General features: G+C 40.7%; 1 long non-coding RNA gene across 1 annotated transcript in view; it reads right to left on the reverse strand.

The window, feature by feature from the left end:
* LOC144901181 (uncharacterized) overlaps nucleotides 1–8,733 on the reverse strand; it is an 88,185-nt gene extending 79,452 nt beyond the window's left edge. Inside the window, exon 1 of the long non-coding RNA XR_013629326.1 lies at nucleotides 8,714–8,733. This is a non-coding gene — a long non-coding RNA (uncharacterized LOC144901181). The remainder of the gene's footprint in view (nucleotides 1–8,713) is intronic.
* Nucleotides 8,734–9,404: the final 671 nt, after the last annotated feature.

The raw sequence follows: 9,404 nt of genomic DNA on the forward strand, positions 1-9,404 counted from the left end.
AGGTTTCTAGCAAGCGTTGGTGCACAGCCTTGTTGATTTCTGCGGTGAGTGACTTGTGGAAGTCAGTTCATAATTAGTAAGTTCCTTCCATCTTTTAGATTGTAAGTCTGCATTTAGAACATACCGTTAAAATAAAAAAAAACATTCACAACTATGAAGAATTTACATAATACGACAAAGTCAAATTAGTAATTTCTGTTCACTAGCACAGTTAAGCAATAGCGTCAATACTGGTGTCAGCATTCAATGTCTCTCACATTGTCAGACACAGATAAAAAAAAAAAGAAATGCCAGGTGCAAATATCCACCAACCCACTCTTAACTGCATCTCCTGCCCCTGTGCTTCACCCAGGCAGCATCATGCGAACAATTGGCTAATGAGATTCAAGGATGGAGGCCTGAGCGGTTGCCAAATTACTGCCAGCCAAGATAAAATCTTCACTCATCTCCTTCTCTCTTTTTCCACCCTCATTTTCCCTCTACTTTTTTCTTTTTTATTTTTTTACACTCACCCATATTTGTCATTCAAACAAGCTTTAATGGAGAAAGATCTATGCATATGTAAGTGACAGAGCTGGAAGCCCATTACCGACATTCAGTGGAACACTGTGGAGAGGGCCTCTCCAGGCTTGGATTACTGACCATTAGGGCTTATTTCTGCACCGTCTCAAGGCAATTATTCCTCGACAATCCCCCATCACCACCCCACCCCTGTTTTAACCATTTCACATCCCTGAGTCACATCTTGGAGAGCCTCATTCAGAGCAAACGTCGGCTTGGGTGCTAACTTGTACATGCATGTTGTTCACAGAGCCTCATCTGTTCTGAGCCTGGTGGGTATGTGGAGGTGTGTAGAGGAGGGCCGTGATGAGGATATTGATATTCCGATGATTAGGTTGAGTCAGGAGAAAATAGCTCCTGTTGGTCATAGACATGCCTGTAATTAAGCTCATCATGAGGTTCCTCTTCCTCACTAATTAAGTTACTATAAAAAAATGTGGTGATATATTTGCATTTTTTACAGTGGTAACACACACACACACATCTTGAAGTGTGTGTGTGTGTGTGTGTGTGTGTGTGCAAGAGGAGGTGAGATTAAATAAAATACCATGGATTCATCTGTGTGTAGATGAAGACCTAGAAAAAAGGAAGTAAATAAACAATACATTTTGGCACATTTGTCAGGGAGTCCGTGTGTGTTTTTTTCCGAGTGTATGTGGAGCCAGGTGAAGGCTTTGAGCAAGCAATGACCTGTTTAGTGTGAGAGGTACAGTAACCCAAAGGCTAGTTTAGAACCACGTGACCTTGGCCCATGTCCAACAGCTGTGACCTATCCGCCCATACAAAAATACTCTCACACATCACTTGAGGAACAATGTTGATTTTCCAGAATATTATCATAAATCAGGTAACAAAAACAAAACTAAAGCTTCATCCAAGGTTTTCAGGGTTTCCGCTACATAATACACAATAAACCCGTATATGTATATACTTCACATGCCATATAGATACATATATAGATTATTATTTATGCACATATTGACCACAAATAGTTTGAAAACTATTTAAGATATCATTGTCCTTTATTTTGAAATACCGGAATCGTTATTTTGGACTAGAAATATGCTACTGCACAATTAATTTGACAAAAAAAATAAATCACAATTCTTAATTGAATAATAACAGTGAATGAAATAGGAGTGAATATATTTATTAAACGTTCAAAAATAAAATAGGGCTGCACGGCGGACGAGTGGTTAGCGTGCAGACCTCACAGCTAGGAGACCTGGGTTCAATTCCACTCTCAGCCATCTCTGTATGGAGTTTGCATGTTCTCCTCGTGCATGCGTGAGTTTTCTCCGGGTACTCCGGTTTCCTCCCACATTCCAAAAACATGCTAGGTTAATTGGCGACTCCAAATTGTCCATAGGTATGAATGTGAGTGTGAATGGTTGTTTGTCTATATGTGCCCTGTGATTGGCTGGCCACCAGTCCAGGGACAGCTGGGATAGGCTCCAGCAACCCCTGCGACCCTCTTGAGGAAAAGCGGTAGAAAATGAATGAAAATAAAATAAACATATATAGACAGAATAAATAAGTATTGGAATTAAGACACAGATGTGTAATTCATAAATTAAATGAATGTTGTTGCCTCACTGTAAAATACTATTTTGCATGTACAAAATTCAAAGCATAATAGAATATTTACAATACAATGGCAATGTGGTTGTATGAGGGTACACAAAAAGCCACATATTTTCTAGCTGGAGTAATATACTGGCCTCTACTTTATAAATCCCTGCTCTGCTAGCAAGATGGGCTTAATAAATTACTGTATATATTTAAGAAAAAAAAACATTGACCCTCTATCTAGAATTGACAGCAAAATGCTGGAAATAGGTTCAGTTTTACACTTATTGAGTGCCTGACCTCATTTATTGAGGTATGCGAGTAACACGCCCACACCACCAAAACCTGCTTGGCAGATGAAATTATTTGTACCTGGCTATGTCTCTAGATTCTGGGGTTTATGCAAATTAGGTACACACTGGACTGGTCGGCAGTCAATCAAAGGGCAAACACTGAACTTGGACCTTCAACATGCCAAATATTTCAAAGATACCCCAGAAACAACCACAAATCACGCCTGGTCTCATCCAAGGATGCCAAGCAGCAAAGCTTTCACAGCCATGGGCGCACAGTTGTACAAGAGAGACATACAACTGTCGGTGTGAAGATTCCAAGGGCAAGCCAATTACACCAAATATCCTGGGATTGTAATGCAAGATTGACAGACAAATTGGTGCGGCATCTACAGTGATGCAGACTCTACATCGGTCCGTTGTCGTGAACAGAGAGTTCAGCCAAAAGGCAAAGCCAATTCCCGTCGATCTACCTAACTATGGTCATAAACTTTGGGTAGTGACCGAAAGGATTACAGGTACAAGTACAAGATCGCAGGTACAAGTGGTTGAAATGAACTATGTGCACTCATTGGACAGCCAAACTGGGGATGTGCCGAAACTGACTCTCGAGTGCTGATAGAGTCAGAAGTGGTTGCAGATGGGACGCACCTCCAGGATGTGGTCCACCTCTTGAAGGCGCTGCAACGGAGGGCCTGGCTGATGATCATCCCAAGACCCGCGGCTGACCAACTCTCCTGATGGCACTACATCTAGGAACTGGACTGTCAGGCAATTTGAATTTTCTTTGTATATAATTCATTGTGTCATACTGTATGTTGCCCACTGGACATACATACATATTAACATATTAACACCGACTCCTTTTCCTCCTCTGAACTACTTTGATATGCCCATATTCCCTCCACATGTGACGGCCAGTCAAAAACGTTAGAGACTCATAAAATTCGCTCAAAATATGGTCCCTCCAGAATGCATGGTTTGCTACGCACTGGCAATCACAGTTGCATGTTGTGTGCAGTACTTATCCTAAACCAGGGGTGTCCAAACTTTTTCCAACAAAGGCCACATCCTGAAAAATGAAAGGGCGCAAGGGCCACTTTTACTTTTGTTAAGGCTACACATGTAGATAGGCTAAGAACTTATATACTGAATCTTATTTTAGTATTGAAGTACACAGTTGTTGACAGTAAAAAGCCATCACTCAAACTATCTCACACAAATTACACACAAAGGGCTTTGCACTGTAATTGGTGTGATTGTAGGTAAATGACCTAAAAGGATGCATTTGATTTAATTCTGGACCAATAATTGACAAGCCTCTGATCCAAGCTCTGAGCATTTCTAATAAAAAGCTGGTTTATATAGAAACCCAGTAATTCATGTTGACGCATATACTGTATCTAATTTACAGGGTCTTGGTGATGATGAAATTATCTCGATATCAACACATCAAAAGTTGCGCATCTCAATTATTTAAACTGCAAGCAAGTACATCATTAATGACATATTTATTATCCTCTCTCATAATGAAGTTTTCATAAAGGCATCTGCATTGTGCTGTCTGTCCTCAGTGAGATTAAATATTCCCACTGTAGAAAGGTAAGCCCACACCCCAGCCATTCATAATTGAAAAGCATGGGGAATTTGTGAAAGGTTGCACAGGAGGACAAGGTGGGGTTCCCAGGCACCAGGCGAGATTGATTCCATTGTGGATCACAAACAATTGTTTATTAAAGCGGTTGACATAACAGAAAATGCCAAAATTGGTGGCGTGGGACTGGGGTGGCAGGCATGCGTTAGTAATGTTGCATGAAATACAGCTTGGAGGTGAGGTGTATTTAATGTAACATAATGTGATACGGGCTGCACGGTGGACGAGTGGTTAGCGCGCAGCTAGGACACCCGAGTTCGATTCCACCCTGGGCCATTTCTGTGTGGAGTTTGCATGTTCTCCCTGTGCATGCTTGGGTTTTCTTTTTCCGTAACATGCGCGGTGCACAGTGCTGTGCAGACCTGAATTAATAGGCCACAGCATTAGGTACACATTTGCACAAAGACGGCATCAAGCATCCTAAACGTACTAAAATATTACATCCCTCTGAAAATGATGCAGAATACATCTTGCTATCTTAAACATGTTTCATTAAATACACACTGTTTTTCACAAGACAGCGGGCACGGTTGTGCATCAGTCACTAACAGTGTTTTTTTTTACGTCTGTTTTCTTTGTAGCAATTTTTGAACAGCATTTTGAACAGCAATTTTTGAAGCTGTGGTGGTGGGCTGCTTAGGAGAGCGAACTGAGGCCACTGCTGCATCTGCAATTTTTTTTATGATACAATAGTTTAGTTATCTCAGACTTATTATAGAACTTTCACAGCAACATTTATTTCATCTTAGCATTTACTGTCTGAAATCTACAAACTCACGAGCCCCCTTTTCTCGGGGGCCTGGTATATCATTTCAATGTTTCCCCCCACTGTGACGCCCCTGCTTGACACACACTGGAAGATTTTGAGAATGCCAATTTTTCTCCTCTCACACAGGCTATGCTACCAACTGCAGACTCAACCTGTTTTGCATGCTAATAAGCCAAGAAAGTCTTTCCATTACTCTTGCATGGACTAATGCACTGCTCCCTCTCTGTCCATTCAATGGAGGGTTATGCTAATAAGCTAACAAGTGTCATTGCGTTGCTGTAATGTAACATGGCCTCATGCCATATAGCTCCCATAGCATAAGTTCATGGTAACAAGCTAATGAGCTCAATCTGCTGCTGTGATAACGGCCTAAAGGGGCACATTGCAGCCTATTCAAACATGAGTTAAAATGCTAACGAGCTGCTGCCTCAGTCCATTACTGGAACATGAACTTTTGCTTGCCGCACCAAACTCATCACCAGTAAGACCCAGTATAAAAATGTGGTCAATGCTGAGGAGCTATATGTTGCTGTCAATGCCAACAAAACGTCCATAAACATTTGTCTGGAACCTTACAAATTGTTGTTTTAACATGAAATATTGACATCCCACTGATCACACATTGTCACAGATTTGTTTTAATTATTTTAACCCTGAGATGCATGAGTGACTGGACCCTACACTCTTCCATAAGTGGGTCAAAAATGACCCATACTAGAATCAATGCGTTTTTATGCCAATTTTGCCATTTTGGTCAGAAATAATCAATTGTATGATATTTAGTATTATATTTAGGAGTTGATAAGTTGATAAGAATCAAATCTATTGGATTCCATAGAAAATGCATGCAGGTCATTTTTGACCCACTTATGGAAGATTGGGGTAGTAACACAAAAACAAAAAATTCCTAAAATGTATAAAAGTTAAAAACGTGAATGGCATGATATCAAAAATGTGTTTTTGAGGAATACCAGGAATATGAAATGATAAAAAATTTTCATTACAAAGATATTTCAAGAAAACACCCTGACCGGGTCATTTTTGACCCACTTATGGAAGGTTGGGGTAGTAACATAAAAACAAAAAAATCTTAAAATGTATAAAAGGTAAGTTAAAAATGTGAAAGGCATGATATCAAAAATGTGTTTTTTGAGGAATACCTGGAATATGAAATGATAAAAAATTTTCATTACGAAAATATTTCAAGAAAACAACCTGACCGGGTCATTTTTGACCCACTTATGTATTTAAGGGTTAATAATGATGTCACAATTGCCAATTTCCGTCCTCCAACTCACCCCATATGAAAATTTTGGTATTCATATTCATTCCCCTGAGGGCAGTTTTAAAAGTCTACAGGAGTCTACAACACAGCTACTAAAAGGCAGATTTGTGTATTTGCTATTACCTTTAGCCTTTTTTCATTGCCTGGCGGTCTACCTTTCTGCGACCCATCTCAAACCACTGCTCTTCAAAATAGTAAGCTCACATGGAGGTGGGGTGGCAAGATGGCAGGCACCCCAAAGTGTACGCAATCACTCAGATACAAGTGGCACCACTAAAAATTGCCTTCATATATCAGCTAATGGTTTACGGGCTATGGCAGAAAGGACGGCAAAAGGTCAGATGGAAAAAAACATATAGACGTGTCAAAGCCACTGCTCGGGGCGGCTGAGCTCTGTCTGAGGAGATGGTCTGGCTATTTGTGTGTGTCTGTGCACGGAATGCAAGTGTGTCTATATATATATATATATATATATATATATATATACAGTATATGAACTCCATTGTGATGTACAGGATTAACTATTTTGGAAGCTAATCTGTTTATTCCCGTTATGTCTTGGCGTGATTGTGACCCCAGGATGCAGACAGGAACATACAGCAGGTAAAAAGCATTAGTTTTAAAAATGATTGCAGATAAGCAGAAAACACACCAACTGGCCAAGCAAGGTAAACGACAAAGAACCAACAAATGAAATGGAGGGAGCACACACCTGAACTAAATAGGTGTGAACTAAAACAGGTGTGGAAGATAGGAAACGGAAACCAGGCAAGACAGGAAGTGAATACAAAATAAGAGCATTCAAGTAGAAACTAAACTCAAAAGGGAACAACAAAGAAAGTACTGACACAATAAGGGCATGGACACAGGAACAGCGGCAAATAAGGAACCTAAAAGAGCTGTCACGACAGGGTAACGCCCATATCGTGACAATTCCATTTGTTTACTCAAGCAACCATGTGTGGGACGTTGAGTAACATCGGTTTGTCAATCCAAGCAATGTTCAGATTAGTGTCTTCAACCTCTGGCTGTTGTCTTGAACCTCTGGCTGTTGTTCAGTCACTTCTGGGCTGATGCATCATTGGACGAATTAGATCGCTAAAGCAGCACCACTGCTTGGTTTGATATCACTCAATAGTTTTTGTTTATTGTGGAACAGGTATTGAATAGACAGAGCTAAGGTCATTTGGCCAAAACACATCTTTGCGAGTCATATCCTCTTCTGAAGCAAATTACTATTTCATTGAAGTAGGCAATTTTTGCAACTCTTTTGGTCTGAACACAAATGAGGTGGCGTTTATATCCAACCAATGTTGTTTCATGCATATTCCACACATACCATGCACAATAACTGTGTTTAGTGGCGCCCTGGAATTTCACAATTCAGCATTTATCTACTGCAGATTTGTTCGTTCTTGGTCAGAAAATGTTTATTTCTGCAGAAAACACCTTGCATTTGTCAAAGGTCGGTAATATGTGATAATAAAGATAATTTGAACATGCATCAGATTACGATTGAGTGCATCACATAATCAGTTCACAGTTCCACATGTCCAAAAGAAGTACACAGAAGCAAAGCTTATTAAATCCTACCCCTCCATCTGGTACTTTTACAATCAGTAACTGTTACATTTGTTCACTTCCTGCTTTCCATAATACAGTTTAAGGTTTTTTTCTTTTTTTGTTGTTTTTTTGTTGTATTTTTTTATATTACATTACATTAAATATAATGATGACAACAAAAATAGCTCATAAGAGTAAATTTTTTTGGAAGTACAATGTTATAGTTATTTGTGTAAGAATATAAGTGATTTTGGAAGGATGGTTGCTGTATATAGTTATAATACCATTTCATGTGTCAATCGATATTAAGGTAAAGGCCTATAAGAAAATATTTATACCCTATAATGTACTGAACTGTACTACATATGACCATCTTTTTTATTTATATTTTTGTGGTTTCATTTGTATTACTCTCAAAAAGTATGCGTGCTGTATTCAAGCTTCTTTCCAGAGTCAGCAAACACAGGTACTGTATATACGCCGGATACTGTAACCTCTTGGTCGACCTCTGCTGACAAGACAAATTGCTCCATTCATCTACGGGTGAGTGCACCTAGTGCTCCATTCATCTACAATTGAGTGGATCAGGCCGACTAGCATTTTTCACACCGCTGCCCCATGATGCATCTGGGGCTCGAGAGGAGTGTCACTGGCCTGAATGCCCTGATCTGTCATAAGGCCCTGGCAGCCAGACCACTCAATACACACTGACACACACACAAAACCACAAATGCAGTGGCTGAAATACGCACACACCACTTGCATCACAGTGACCTATTGCCATGAATAGTATCCGACATACAGTATTTCAGTTTTTCATTAATTATAATGATATTTTGTCAATATCATGTGTAAGACCAGGTAGTGCGATCCTGGTCTGGAAGCAACACCACCTGACTACTTTCTGACCGAACTTGTCACTCAATTTCCACTTCCCCCCAAACTACATCTCTGAAGTGAGGTCAGGGAAGGGAGGTGTTTTCGGGAATTGGTTATGTCAATCTTGCGTTCCGGCCTACCTTCACTTGTGGACAGGATTAGGATCTTATCCCCAGTCCAGAAATGGCACCCTTTTCAACGAGAATGTGACCTGGAGGTGCTGGTTCTAATCGCAGTTGCTTCACGTTCCTGTAAACTGATCCAGTGTGAGCTGAAGATCACGGACCAATGAAGCCGGAAAGACGACATCACTTGTACAAAGCAGAAATCCAACCCTGCAACCACCAAACCGGATCCCCTCAATTTCCTGGATTCACCTGGAAATTCAAATGACATCAGTGACAAAGGGGAACCTTGGCGGAGTCCAATCTTCACTGGCAACGAGTCAAACTTATTGCCGGCAATGTGTAACAATCTCTGACAGCGGTCATACAGGAAGCGAGTCCTGTACCCTTGAGGAAGGATCCCTTGAGGAAAGTCCTCAAACCGCATCTTTTTGGGAAAACTCCCACGTACCCTCAATGGTCGTGTGGAGAGTGTAGAGTTGGTCCACAGTTGCAGAACCAGGTAGAAAGCCACACTGCTCAACTATCCTGTGGACCGTCCTCTCCACAACCCTCTAATAGACCTTACCAAAAAGGCTAAGTTGGGACACAAATGGGGACCACCACCCCGGGCTGCCAATCCAGAGGCACCACCCCTGTCAACGAAGACAGCCCCACAGCATTCAGGGTCTTAAGGAACTCTTGGCAGATCTCATTCATGCTTGAG

Source organism: Doryrhamphus excisus, linkage group LG10 (assembly GCF_037039965.1).
Source record: "Doryrhamphus excisus strain RoL-2023G ecotype Guam linkage group LG10, RoL_Dexc_Guam_v1.1, whole genome shotgun sequence".
NCBI lineage: Eukaryota > Metazoa > Chordata > Actinopteri > Syngnathiformes > Syngnathidae > Doryrhamphus > Doryrhamphus excisus.